The sequence below is a fragment of the Sinohyriopsis cumingii genome, chromosome 7, assembly GCF_028554795.1.
Source record: "Sinohyriopsis cumingii isolate HCF-2022 chromosome 7, ASM2855479v2, whole genome shotgun sequence".
NCBI classification, from domain to species: domain Eukaryota; kingdom Metazoa; phylum Mollusca; class Bivalvia; order Unionida; family Unionidae; genus Sinohyriopsis; species Sinohyriopsis cumingii.
In genome coordinates, this window is record NC_142967.1 from 26456328 (window position 1) to 26469328 (window position 13001).

The 13001-nt window shown below is 34.7% G+C and overlaps 1 protein-coding gene across 1 annotated transcript in view; it reads left to right on the forward strand.

The window, feature by feature from the left end:
* Positions 1-1046: 1046 nt before the first annotated feature.
* Positions 1047-13001, forward strand: part of LOC149794929 (serine/threonine-protein kinase 32B-like) — a 247876-nt gene continuing 235921 nt past the window's right edge. The window contains exon 1 of the mRNA XM_089964571.1: positions 1047-1615. The gene's annotated coding sequence lies outside the window, so the exon portion shown is untranslated. The remainder of the gene's footprint in view (positions 1616-13001) is intronic.

The following is a 13001-nucleotide window of genomic DNA, read 5'->3' on the forward strand; positions in this document are numbered from 1 at the left end:
CCACTCGGGGCCCCGGGGGGTTGGAGGTGATTTTTGTTCCAAAACTAAACACCCAACGGTTCTTTTTTGGTCACCTATATCTCTTGGAAAAGATATAATTATCAATGATTGCCAAATAAAATAAAATAGCACAAACAGAGTACAGATCACTTTCACCGTGATTCGAAGGAGAGAGAGAGAGAGAGAGAGAGAGAATTGTACTTACCTTAAATATTGATCGACGGAGTGGGATAAGTTGAAAGGAAAAGTCGATGAAGAATACAAATATTTCACCAGCAGTTCTGTAATATTTGCAATTTTGCACGAGAAATTAATCCTTTGAATAGCGGGTCATGCAAATAGACAACTAGTAAAAAGAATTAAAATAATAATAATAAATAAGGTTTCTGGGGTGGGCGGGTGATATAATTTGTAGCAAAAATAACTTATATAGTTTATACGATATTTGAATAACTTTATGGCAAGCAAAATTGCTGTTTTTTCCCAAACATTAAATATCACACAAACTATGAAAGATATCGTTTAAGGCATAAGCTTCGCAAAATATCATTATTTTTGTAAGATATCTTAGAAATTGTATAGGATATCTTACAAACCAAACCATCCATGCACCCATTAGCTGATTAATCTCTCTCTCTCTCTCTCTCTCTCTCTCTCTCATACACACACACACACACACACACACACACACACACACACACACACACTTGTTCCATTTCACTGTTATTTGTTCTTTCGATGATAATGGTAATAACAACCTCTTGCCCTGTCCTCTGGTGTTTAAGAATCTCTGTATTCTGCTTCATTTCATCATTGCCTGCCACTGTGTGCTGATTTGCATTCACCAGGCATTTGGAAATCGCATGTATTGATCTTGCTTTCACTGGTAGAATCTTAACATACGCTTTGCTGTCAGTTAATGTTATAGATATAAGAGACCAAACCGTTATGCCACTCTGATTGCAACAGCAGTAGATCTGTCTGGTTATATATGAACTTATTCACACAGTTCTCTGGCGGGATGCTCAGATCACGTTTATGATACAATCATTTGTTTAGATCAAGAGACTCAAATAAGTATACCAAAGACGTTTACGATGGAATTTGTTTATTACACTTGATAGAAATTAGATTCTCAATGATCCGTGCTTTATCTGTCCTATACAGTTTCTTCTTATTCACTCTGCCAAACATAACATGGTAAATACTGTTAGAATTGGATTGTCTTATTGTCCGGAAACTTTTAATCATATGTGAGTTAGTGACTGACAAAAAACAAAACAAAACAATATGTGATAAGGACTCGATGTCATGAAAAGGGCACATTGACAAGCAATATTTGATATTCAGTCGGTAATAATTGACGGCTCGAAGTTTTCTGAGCATAATAACCCATGACAGTGACAAATGACTGCATGAGGTTTTCTGGAGAACACTGACCGATGCAAAACACTGACAGCTGGAAATTTCTTGAGCGTAAGGATCAATGCCAACGATACCTGACTGCTTTTTCTGGAAAACAAGGATCGATGCAACGAATAATTGACAACTCGAAGCTTTCTTGACCAGAAGGATGCCAGATTGATCCATGGGCAAAAATCTTTACACTTAACAGGTAAGACCAATGTTAATTAGGAATCTTATATGTATATCCATGTAAAACTCAAAACTTCATCCTACATCAGTAAATATGGTATAGGAACTGTATGGGATCATATATTACTGATATCCTTTATCTTTTAGCAAAAATACTGAATTTTTGAGTAAATTTCATAATTTTGTTTGAATAGGCACAGATGTTTGATAGCTGAATAGGTGCTAATATACACTAATATTATGACACAAAGTTAAAGGGAATGGGTTGTTTTAACAAATTATTTAACACGGTTTTATCTTATGTTAAGTCGTCTAAGTTACATCAGTACTGGAATATGCCGTATTTAACGCAATGATGCACTTTGCTTTTAAAATATTATTTGGGCAAGTTCCATAATGTTAAAGCTCATTATAATAATTGGACACTGACGATATGATAAACATTGTCCCAAATTACTTGTATTTGTAGCTATAACTCTTTGTTTATGATGGGGACACTCAGCTTTGAGAGTGTATTGTCACTTAACAATATGATGGCTTTTATTAAGGTAGCACAAAACAATGTTCACTAACAGCCAGGGTCGCAGATGTACACTTTGAAACCATTTCTACAACAATGAATCCAAAACCATCAACAGGATCAGTAAAATATTGTCTGACGAAAGATAATCCTTCTATGATGATCCCCTTTCGAGTCACGGAGTCACACCATCCCCTTTCGACTCACGGAGTCACACAATCCCCTTTCGACTCACGGAGTCACACCATCCCCTGTCTCACAACTGGTGAACTCCCATAAAACGGAATAGTGTTAACTATGACTCAAATTAATCAAACAACTTGAATAGTTTGTCCTTTTTTCTCAGAAAAAAAATTCTGCGGCAAGTTTCTTTAATTAAGAAAATTGGTAAAAATGCTTAAAGATTCGTGGCTGGTGTTTTGTATGTAAAGAAATCGCAAACAGAATACTGATGTGTGTGTGGGGGGTGTGGGTGTGGATGGGGGGGGGTGAAGGAGAGTGAGTATGTTTTGGCAAAGTTAACTCCGATGATCTTTTTCAGTATCAAGATTATTTGAGGCTTTCAATGCTGGCATTATAATCTTACACACTGGATTTCCTTGCGTTGCTTTTTTTGAAATGGTAGACAATTTTTTGATAGTTACTGCAGATATATGTTACAGTTAATGTCCATCTCTCATCATATACAAAAAAAAAACACATTTCAGTTTTTATTGATTCTGAAATCAAGTTACAGCCATGAGGAAATTTAGTAAAATATTATACTGAGGCTCAGCTTGTCCTCATTTGTGTCGGCCATACTTAAAAACCATTAAAAAAAACGAATTCTTTGCAACAACTATTAAGTTGGGCATTTGTATGTCCATGAAAAATGCTGCACTTACAATATATTGTACGTTTTCCAGTGAGACACAAACAGTGGCACACAGAACTTTGAGAAGAAAAGGCAAAATTAATGGAGATATTGCACTGAATTTCCCGTGCTCCAGAGGCATATAGTGTTTTGGGTTGTTCTTGTCTGGGTGTTTGTGTGCGCGTCTGTACACAATTTTAGTTAAAGGTTTTATCAGCATTTTTATATCAGTATCCGCTTACCAATTCACTGCATATTTGGAAAAAAGCATCATCACATAATTTCCATTCAGTCAATACTACTCCTGCGTCTGGATTATGTCATATGGTACGATTGTTCGGTAAAAGAATCGTAGAGCTTTTGAGTAAGTTTACATATATCTTACCACCCCTGCTCATGGGTGGCGCCATATTTCTCTTTTCTTAGTATCATGATTATCCATGGAAGATGCCATGTGGTCAAGCATTGTATTGCGAACACTATGAAAATTTGGTTTATGTTTTTTTTAGTAGCTCCACTGGTCATAGATCAGATAAGCGTATGGGATTGTTCGTCCGTCTGTGCACGTTTGTTATTGCTACTCCTACGCTACTTGGAGGATTGCCATAAAACTTTGACATGAACGTTTATCCCTTGGTTTAGTTGGTTCTAAATAGTGCAGGCTGAACATCAAGTATGAAAATCTGACTTAAAAATCTTATTATCGATATTTATTAGAATATGGAGTTTCAATGAAATGCTTCTTGTAGTATCAGTTATTCCTAAATGAAAATGGTGCAGTCTGTTGTCCAATATGACAGTCACATATGCCGCTTTGAACATTGTGTTATCGCTGCGCTTCCTGAACATAACTATAGCCATGTTCATAGCCTGTCCTAAAGAAAAATGGTGCCACTTGAATGTAAATCTTGAACACCTTATCTGAAAGCCTGCTGAATAGATGGTAATATCAACATGTGGTTTTAACATAACAATGCATACATTTTTATATTTGCTTTAAGGTGGCGCTCTACAGTTTCGTATTTTGCATAGGGTTAGAATTTTAAAGAAAAAGAATTTCCCCTGCTATCCGCACTGGTTATACTGGCTATCTAAAAAAGACCTTAAATATCTTAGATATAATTCAAAGAACCTTTAATTCCCTTTATTTTGATGTATGATTGATGGGTGTAATATGGGTTATAGAGTATACAGCTTGGCCTTACTCCAGATGTGCACCTTTCAAAAAAGTGCTAGCTCTACTTGGTCATTTTCACTTCCTGAACTTCAGAGGTAAATTGTATAAAAGAAAAGAGCCGATAACTTTTTTACATTTTATATATTTGGTAATTCATTCATTGCACTTTCAGAAGCTGGTATTGTCTAGTCTGGCAAAATTCATTTTCCCTATTTTAATAGCTGCTATGGATAGTGTACTTTAGACTAATTCAGGTTGATTTTTTTAGCACAAGGGAGCAATAATTTTAGTTAGCATTGTGCTTAAATCATGTACAATTTCCAAAACTACAATATCCAAAGAAATATCATCTGCATTACATTAATGTAGCATAGATGTATGCCAACATTCTCTCCATTGTGTATGTTTTAAATGCGAACAACTTCACCTTACATACATCACTCTCTCAAAGGTACATAATAATTGATGAGCGCCCCCATAATCATGATTCATCAATGAACGGTCATATCAACATAGGGCTTTCACTGAAAATAACTCATATGCTGTCTAGAGGTGCACATCTGACTTCCAATTTTGCCATATAGAAAATCTTGTTATTGCCGCTTCCCCTGAATATCGATATTGTGCTTTCAAATCACTTTTTATGATGTGTCGTTGGTCCTAAATTGAGGATGGTGCCGAACTGATGTCCAAGCTAGCCACCATGGCAGCCATCTTTAAAATAATAGTTTAATCATTATTATTCCAAACATCAGCACGTGGTTTCCCCACAAGACTGTTTATGGTAATTGTTGTGCTTAAATGATGTCATATTGGTCCTGATTGAAATGATGCAAATCTGTTATCCAATACATCGACCGCAACAGCCAGTTTGAAAAACAAATTATTGCTGAAATTATGGCAGAAATGGGATCCAAAACTTGGCAGTTAAAGGAAGAAATGGTCTTATCTTCACTTTCTCGAAAGCCTTTTCGGCCTGTAGGGCGTTGATCACTTCGAGGGAAACTTGTGAAAAATGTACATTGGACACTTATTTTTCCCCCAACTGTTTACTTCATTTAAATATTATTTGGAAATCGTCAGCATCGAATAACTTCACTGTCTCAGTACCACTTGTCTCATGTCCTAGAATAGGGGCATAGAGTGTCTCAGTAGCACTCGTCTATAATCCTAGGATAGGGCCATATAGTGTCTAAGTACCGTTCGTCTCATGTCCTAGGATAGGGCCATAGAGTGTCTAAGTACCGTTCGTCTCATGTCCTAGGATAGGGACATAGAGTGTCTAAGTACCACTCGTCTCATGTCCTAGGGTAGGGTCATAGAGTGTCTAAGTACCGTTCGTCTCATGTTCTAGGATAGGGACATAGAGTGTCTAAGTACCACTCGTCTCATGTCCTATTATAGGGACATAGAGTGTCTAAGTACCACTTGTCTCATGTCCTAGAATAGGGGCATAGAATGTCTCAGTAGCACTCGTCTATAATCCTAGGATAGGGGCATAGAGTGTCTAAGTACCGTTCGTCTCATGTCCTAGGATAGGGACATAGAGTGTCTTAGTACCACCCGTCTCATGTCCTAGGATAGGGACATAGAGTGTCTTAGTACCACCCGTCTCATGTTTCTGGATAGAGCGATAGAGTCAATACTTATTGTAAAGGCAAATCTACAAAAACTGCCACTATTGCCTTGCTTACTTTGCGAGACCCAAAGTCCCTTCATCGAAGTCCATAATTTCAAACTCTCATTATGTGGAACACTCTAAAAATTTAGAACAGAGAGAACCAAGAATCAGACCGACTACCACATCATCGGCTCCAAGGAGATACTCATCCTGCTTTCCTTGGATGCTGCTTACGCTTATATTTGTTAAAGTCTCTCTCTGTTAATTGTTCTCATTTACGTGTTTAAATAACTTTTCGGCAAATTATTATAATGTTTCGTTTAATCGAGTGATTTTCCCCCATTCCTTGCATTATTTGTCTATGAATTTAAATGTCTTGATAACTTATGGGACTTTATTGCGTCGTGTTCATATAACTGCGCTCTTCTCTTCTTTTTCCCTTTCTTTTACCTCTGTTAGAATTCCTGTAGTGTTGTAGTTGGAATTTCATTGTAGTACAAGCTTTGAGGATCACGATTACAAGTTTGCCTAGCTAAGTATTACTACCCATTTGTGAGTCCGGAATCTTAATTCCACTTTGTTAAAAAATTATGGGACTTAACAATTTATTGCACTTTCTTAGGTAGAACCCTTAATTGTTTTGTCCATCCGTTGTGGACATTGTTTATTTAATACGTACTTGTTTAGGCAGTATGCTCAGTTACTGCAATGAAACATTTTATTGCACTGCTTTGTCAGTTTATTTATGAATAAGACGTGCTTAGGCATTACTAATTTAAATTTTGCATTAAAATAATTTTTTTAAAATACTTTAAAATTTAATATTTGCATATAGTTTAGGGCAGTACTAACTTCTGGAGTACAAACTTGTCTTTACAGAAATGTTGCAAAATGTGAGGAAAAGTATTCATAGGAACGGACGGTTGCCCGTTCCATTGTGTACGGCTGGACAATATTAGGGTCATGGCCAAACGTCAGCGCACCTATCAGGTTAAGTAGAAACGCCCTTCCTCCTTCTAAACTTAACTATCAAAAAGATCATAGGATTTTAAAAATATCCTTGGTCCCAGGAGAGTATGGGAAAAATCATCCATCGGTCTCAGGGATTATGGGATCTGTCTCTTCTGAAGTTGATAAACGTATTGCTCCTCGAGAATCGTATAGTTCCAACAGGGTAGGCACTCTTCGATTCGAGAAAGGTATAAAATCTGTATCTGACGAAGTCGATAGACGTAAATCACCTGATGAGACGCAAAACTATATCATGGTAGGCTCTACTCTCTGTTAGGAGAGTTCTTGAATCTGTTGCTCGCGGTGTAGAGCGAAGGGATGCCTCTAAAGAGTTTCAGTATCGCAGTGCTCTAGCAAGGAAGGGGGTGCGGGTGGGCGGAGGCCCAAAATATGTGATAGAGGGCAATCAATTCTGTTGGGGATAAGCAGGCGGTGCATACTAGTCTGATTAGGGAAAGAGATCGAAAAAGCATCCCCCAGTCTAATTTTCTCTTTCAATCCCTGCGGGAATATCTATTCCAGGGAAGTGTTACGACTCGATGGTCTTAAACTAAATAACAGAAAAGAGTGAAAACCAACAAATTTTGCACAATTCAGCAAATAATCTATTTGCCTATAATACAAAAGTGAAAATTTAAAAAGAACTTACAGAATTGTGAATTCAATCCCAAATAGTCCTAAAAGTTCTATCACAAGTAAAGATGTGTAACATACCAATTGAATTCCAGCGGTATTCCAAATAAATTCCGATACTAAATCTGTTGATGTGCTTGTAATTTCGAACATGCTAATGTTTTAATGACGTGTCGTGACGGGCTAACAGTATTTTTATGTATCATGCATTCACTATAATGCCGAATTAATGTTTCAGTCCAAGAAATTTATTGAGCACTTTGCAATACCTGTGAATAATAATTTGGATAAATAATTCCACCAAAATTAAAAACTGAAGTCAACAATATGACTGATTCTGCTTCAGCTGTTAAGCAAGAATGAGCAGTTCTTAGGTAAATAATATTATATATCCCTCTACTTTACCTGCCTTGCAAATACTATTTTCTGAAAATACGCTTTTAACTTTTTAAAACAAATTCCATTCTGGATGTTTCAAAGCTAAAAATCAAGACTGTATCTTTAGCCCAAATTAAAAATGCATGTTTACTATAAATAATGATCTGAATATCTTATATATTCTCAGAGAGAAATATTGGCTATTATGTTGTTTACAAAATAAATGGCACTAGTCAGATACATCATTAAGATGTTTTTGTACAAGGTCGCGTACAAAATAAAGATGTATATGAGATAGCATGATTAAGAAAGGCCAAGAAATAATGCAAATTAAATATACATAACAGAAGAGAGCCTTCCTTCCATTAACAGCGCCATGGATCCCTATCCTTTGCCTTACAGAAGATTAAATGTGTCAGGTCCTTTAATCTACATGTTTGCTCAAGTGGAACCAAACGATAAAGGAGGGGGCGACTTTCGTCTCTGTTTAATGTAGAATGGCATCAAAGAGTCCTCTCGCGGATGATTCACAGTAACCTGGCTAGGACTCATTTCGAACCTAGAGAAACTGGAGCTAATCCTTTCTTGGGATTTCGTTTACTTGGAGATAAATTTCCTCACCAACTTTGGGCGAATTCATTTTACACAGGATATGATATGATATACAAAATCTGGGCTCTCTGGTGGCGTTTCAGGTCAAGAACTTGTTGCCGGCTTGCCTATATCTGTCCATAACGGGGACCTTTGACCCAGCAGCAGTCCGGCTCTCCTGTAAGGCTATATTTGTGCCTTCTCAAATTATTCCTTCTGGCGAACAGAAAACTGCACAGAAATCCACTGCCGACTTAGATTCTTCTGGGGTCAGAATTTCATCTCCACTGGAGGTGACGGACCGATCGTGACCGGTTTCGCTTCAGAATTATAATGTACGCCCTGTTACCCACTCTACTCGGTATACAGACGCGTCAGATTCAAGTTTGCCTCTCGATTTATGTTAGAAGTGATAGTTCTTTGCGGTTTATGGTCCCGGGTTGAAACTACACTTCACGTACACAATTTGGAAATTAGGGCGGAATTGTCATCCTAGCTGGGATGTATCAGCTAAAAAAAGGAGTCATTTGGTTATGATCTGCACGGAAAACATGTCGGTAGTAGAGTACCTCAGACAACAAGGATTACTCATCCTTCCTGCATTTCTGTTATACCTTGGGTTGTGTTTCTGTTAGGTTTTGCCCAGAGTCTAGATATGCAGTACTGTAGGAGAGTTTCTGGTTAAGTATATTTTAGTATCTTAATACTCTCTCACCCAATTCACTTCACATTTGGGATTTATTATATTCTAATAATTTCTTAATCCCTAAATCACTTTTGACACAGGTTTGGTACCTTTAAATGTATGAGTGGAGCAAACGAAATCAAGAGGCAGAGCACCTTTAATTGCTTTTGTCTTTTATTTCAGAAACGTCTTACACCATTAGTGTATGTTTGGAACATGATCACATGAGTATCATTGTCATGTACTACTCCCGCTCACAGGATGTGCCCTTACATGGGGTCATTGGATCTCTCACTTATATTTTAGTGAATATTTTTTGTTCAGATTATTTTGGAATATGAACTAGAGAAACATTATATATTCTATTACACCTGTAGCATTCCTGCATTCAGTCATGTCTCTGGTTAGGGCACAAGGGGTATTGGATTTGACTCCATTTGATGTATCAACAGTTTGTCTCTAAGTCACTTCTTTAAACACATTTCCTGATAGATTCTGCATTTAACGTGGTTGTTCTACCGACCGAAAATAAATTTGTCTCCTAAGTAGTTGCAAAGAACAAAGGCAGTTAATGCTAAATATCCCAATTAGATACCCTTTTTTCAACTGGCAACATAAATGTAAATTGAAATTTGTTTAACTTAAATGATAAATGTACCTTTTAACACTTGTTGTCGGCTTTTTCAGGTACTAATCTTATTTAATAAGAAAACCCCCAAAAAGTCTCACAACTGAAAATAATATTTACTTGATGCATTTCATTAGCAAATTGCGACCTCTTAATCAACGGTGTTAATAAGTGAGGAAGGTCGATATCAAATCTGTTTCCACCTACATAAAGCACTCTCTCAATTGATAATGGTTTAGTCGGTCACGTGATAATGTTGTCATTTCTGGAGTATACGGCGTTATAGTGAGACCATTTTATAATAGAGTACATTATACATACGAGTTGTCTATTACATTATAAAGAAAGATTAAGTCTTATAACAGGAAATTGTGTTGTAATCATGGGCTATCTAGTTACGTTGGCTATCACATAATAAATAGAGATTAAGTCTTATAAAATGAAATAGTATTGTAATGATGGGCTATGTAGTAAGGGAGTGCTGTATAATAGTCTAGAGAGTTTTAAATGTGCTTTCAATCTTTAACATTTAACCTTAAGACACATGCGCAATAACTGTATCACAAATTGTTTTTATTATTGTATTTGACAAACTCCCATGGGGATATAGATACTTTATATTCAGTTTGACCGCTACGGTGGCGGAAGTGGTTAAAACGTCCGCCTCTGATACGGGAGGTCGCTATGTAACAGGGTAAAGTCGGGTTGGAAATAGATTTATCAAAGACACTGAAAGAAATTTCCTGGCTGAAATATATTTATACTGTATTTTAACGATTAATGAATGTAACACCCTACTAGTGCGTATAACGTCCAACAATGGATTCAACACAATGAAGTACATCAGCTTCAATTACTCATGCAAGGAAATGATAACATTCATAACTGGAATTAGTCAGAAACTGTAAGTTCAATGAGTAATCCAACGAAAATCAACACAAGGAACTTGTCAGCAAATACGATTGATATACGGATCGATCAACACGAGCAATGTATTGAATTTATTTACAAATATGAACAGGATATGATGCTGTCAACAAGGTTATCCATGTCTAGAACTGGTACAAAAATAGGAACATTTTATTTCATCTACAATTACGACGCATGCAATTATTGATTTCACTCCTATATATATATATATATATATATATATATATATATATATATATATATATATATATATATATATATATATATATATATATATATATTTAATCATTGATTTTACTCCTATAGATATTGAATTATTGAGTTCACTCATAAAGATATTGCATTATTAACTTCACTTCTATAGATATTGAGCTATTCATTTCAATCATATATATATATATATATATATATATATATATATATATATATATATATATATATATATATTGAATTATTGATTTCATTTATATAGATATTGAATTATCGATTTTACTCCTATATATATGTATATATATATATATATATATATATATATATATATATATATATATATATATATATATATATATATATATATATATATATATATATATATATATATATGTATGTATATATATTGTACGCTTTGTTTTCTCACTCCTATAGATATTGTATTTTTTATTTCACTCCTATATATATTGAGTTATAGATTTCACTCCGATAGATATTTACTTATTGATATCACTAATATCGCTATTGAATTATTGATTTAATTCATATATATATTGAAGTATTGATTTCACACATATAGATATTGAATTATTGATCTCACTCCTATAGATATTAATATAAGGATTTCACTCATGAAGATACTGCATATTAACTTCACTCCTATAGATATTGAATTATTGATTTCATAAATATAGATATTGAATTATTGATTTTGCTCCTATATATTTTGAATTATTGATTTCACTCCTACATATTTTGTGCTATTGATTTCACTTCTATAGTTATTAAATTATTGATTTCACTCGTATATATATATATATATATATATATATATATATATATATATATATATAGTAATTGATTTTACTCCCATAGATATTGAACTATTTATTTCACTCATATAGTTAATGAATTATTGATTTTATTCCTATAGATATTGAATTATTGATTTCACTAACTTAGATATTGAATTACTGATTTCACTCCTATAGATATTGAATTATTGATTTCACTCCTATAGACACTGATTATTGATTTCATTCATATCGATAATGAATTATTGACTTCACTTTTATAGATAATGAATTATTTATTTCACTCCTACGGATATTGAAATATTGATTTCACTCCTACAGATATTGTATTCTAATTTCGTTCCTATAGATACTGAATTATTGATTTCACTCCTATAGATATTGAATTATTGATTCCACTCCTATAGATATTAAAGTATTGATTCCACTCATATATATATTGAATTATTGATTTAACTCCTACAGATATTGCATTATTGATTTAACTCCTACAGATATTGCATTATTGATTTCGTTCCTATAGATACTGAATTATTGATTTCACTCCTATAGATATTGAATTATTGATTCCACTCTTATATATACTTGATTATTTATATCATTCATATAGATATTGAATTATTAATTTTACTCCATAGATATTGAATTATTGATTTCACTCACTCGATATTGAATTATTGATTTCTTTCCTACTGATATTAAAGTATTGATTTCACTCCTATAGATATTGATATATTGATTTCACTCCTATATAAATTTAATTTTTTATTTCACTCCCATAGATATTGAATTACTGATTTCAGTCATTTTGATATTGAACTTTTATTTCACTCCTAAAGATATAGAATTATTGATTTCTCTCGTTTAGATATTGAATTATTGATTTCGTTCATAAGTGCTACGAAATAATATTAATTGGAACAGGTCTGTGTCGTGGCATCTAGTCGACAAGCACAAGGTATTTCCGGTTCCACAGCTCTGGTCGAATGGTCAAAGTGCAACCACAAATGGCCAATTTCTTCCCGTCTGCCAAAGGATCCTTCGGGAATCTCCTGATTCCTTGCAGACCCGTCGGTCCCGATGACTTGGTCTCCCACTGCGAGTATACCAATACTGTCATCCGAGGCAATGACACCACTGACAGCAACATACGGATTGCACGAAACCCCCACAGTTCTGCGACTTGAAATATAGTGATTCTGAACATCGTTGGGAGCTAGTAAAACTAGATCACATCGAAGTTACATAGCATTATGAAGCATACAATTTTTCCGTCAGGAGCCCGGTTATTTTTCACATGCGTACGAATTAATCCACTGTAGATAGACGACATCCATGGGTCAATTGATTTCA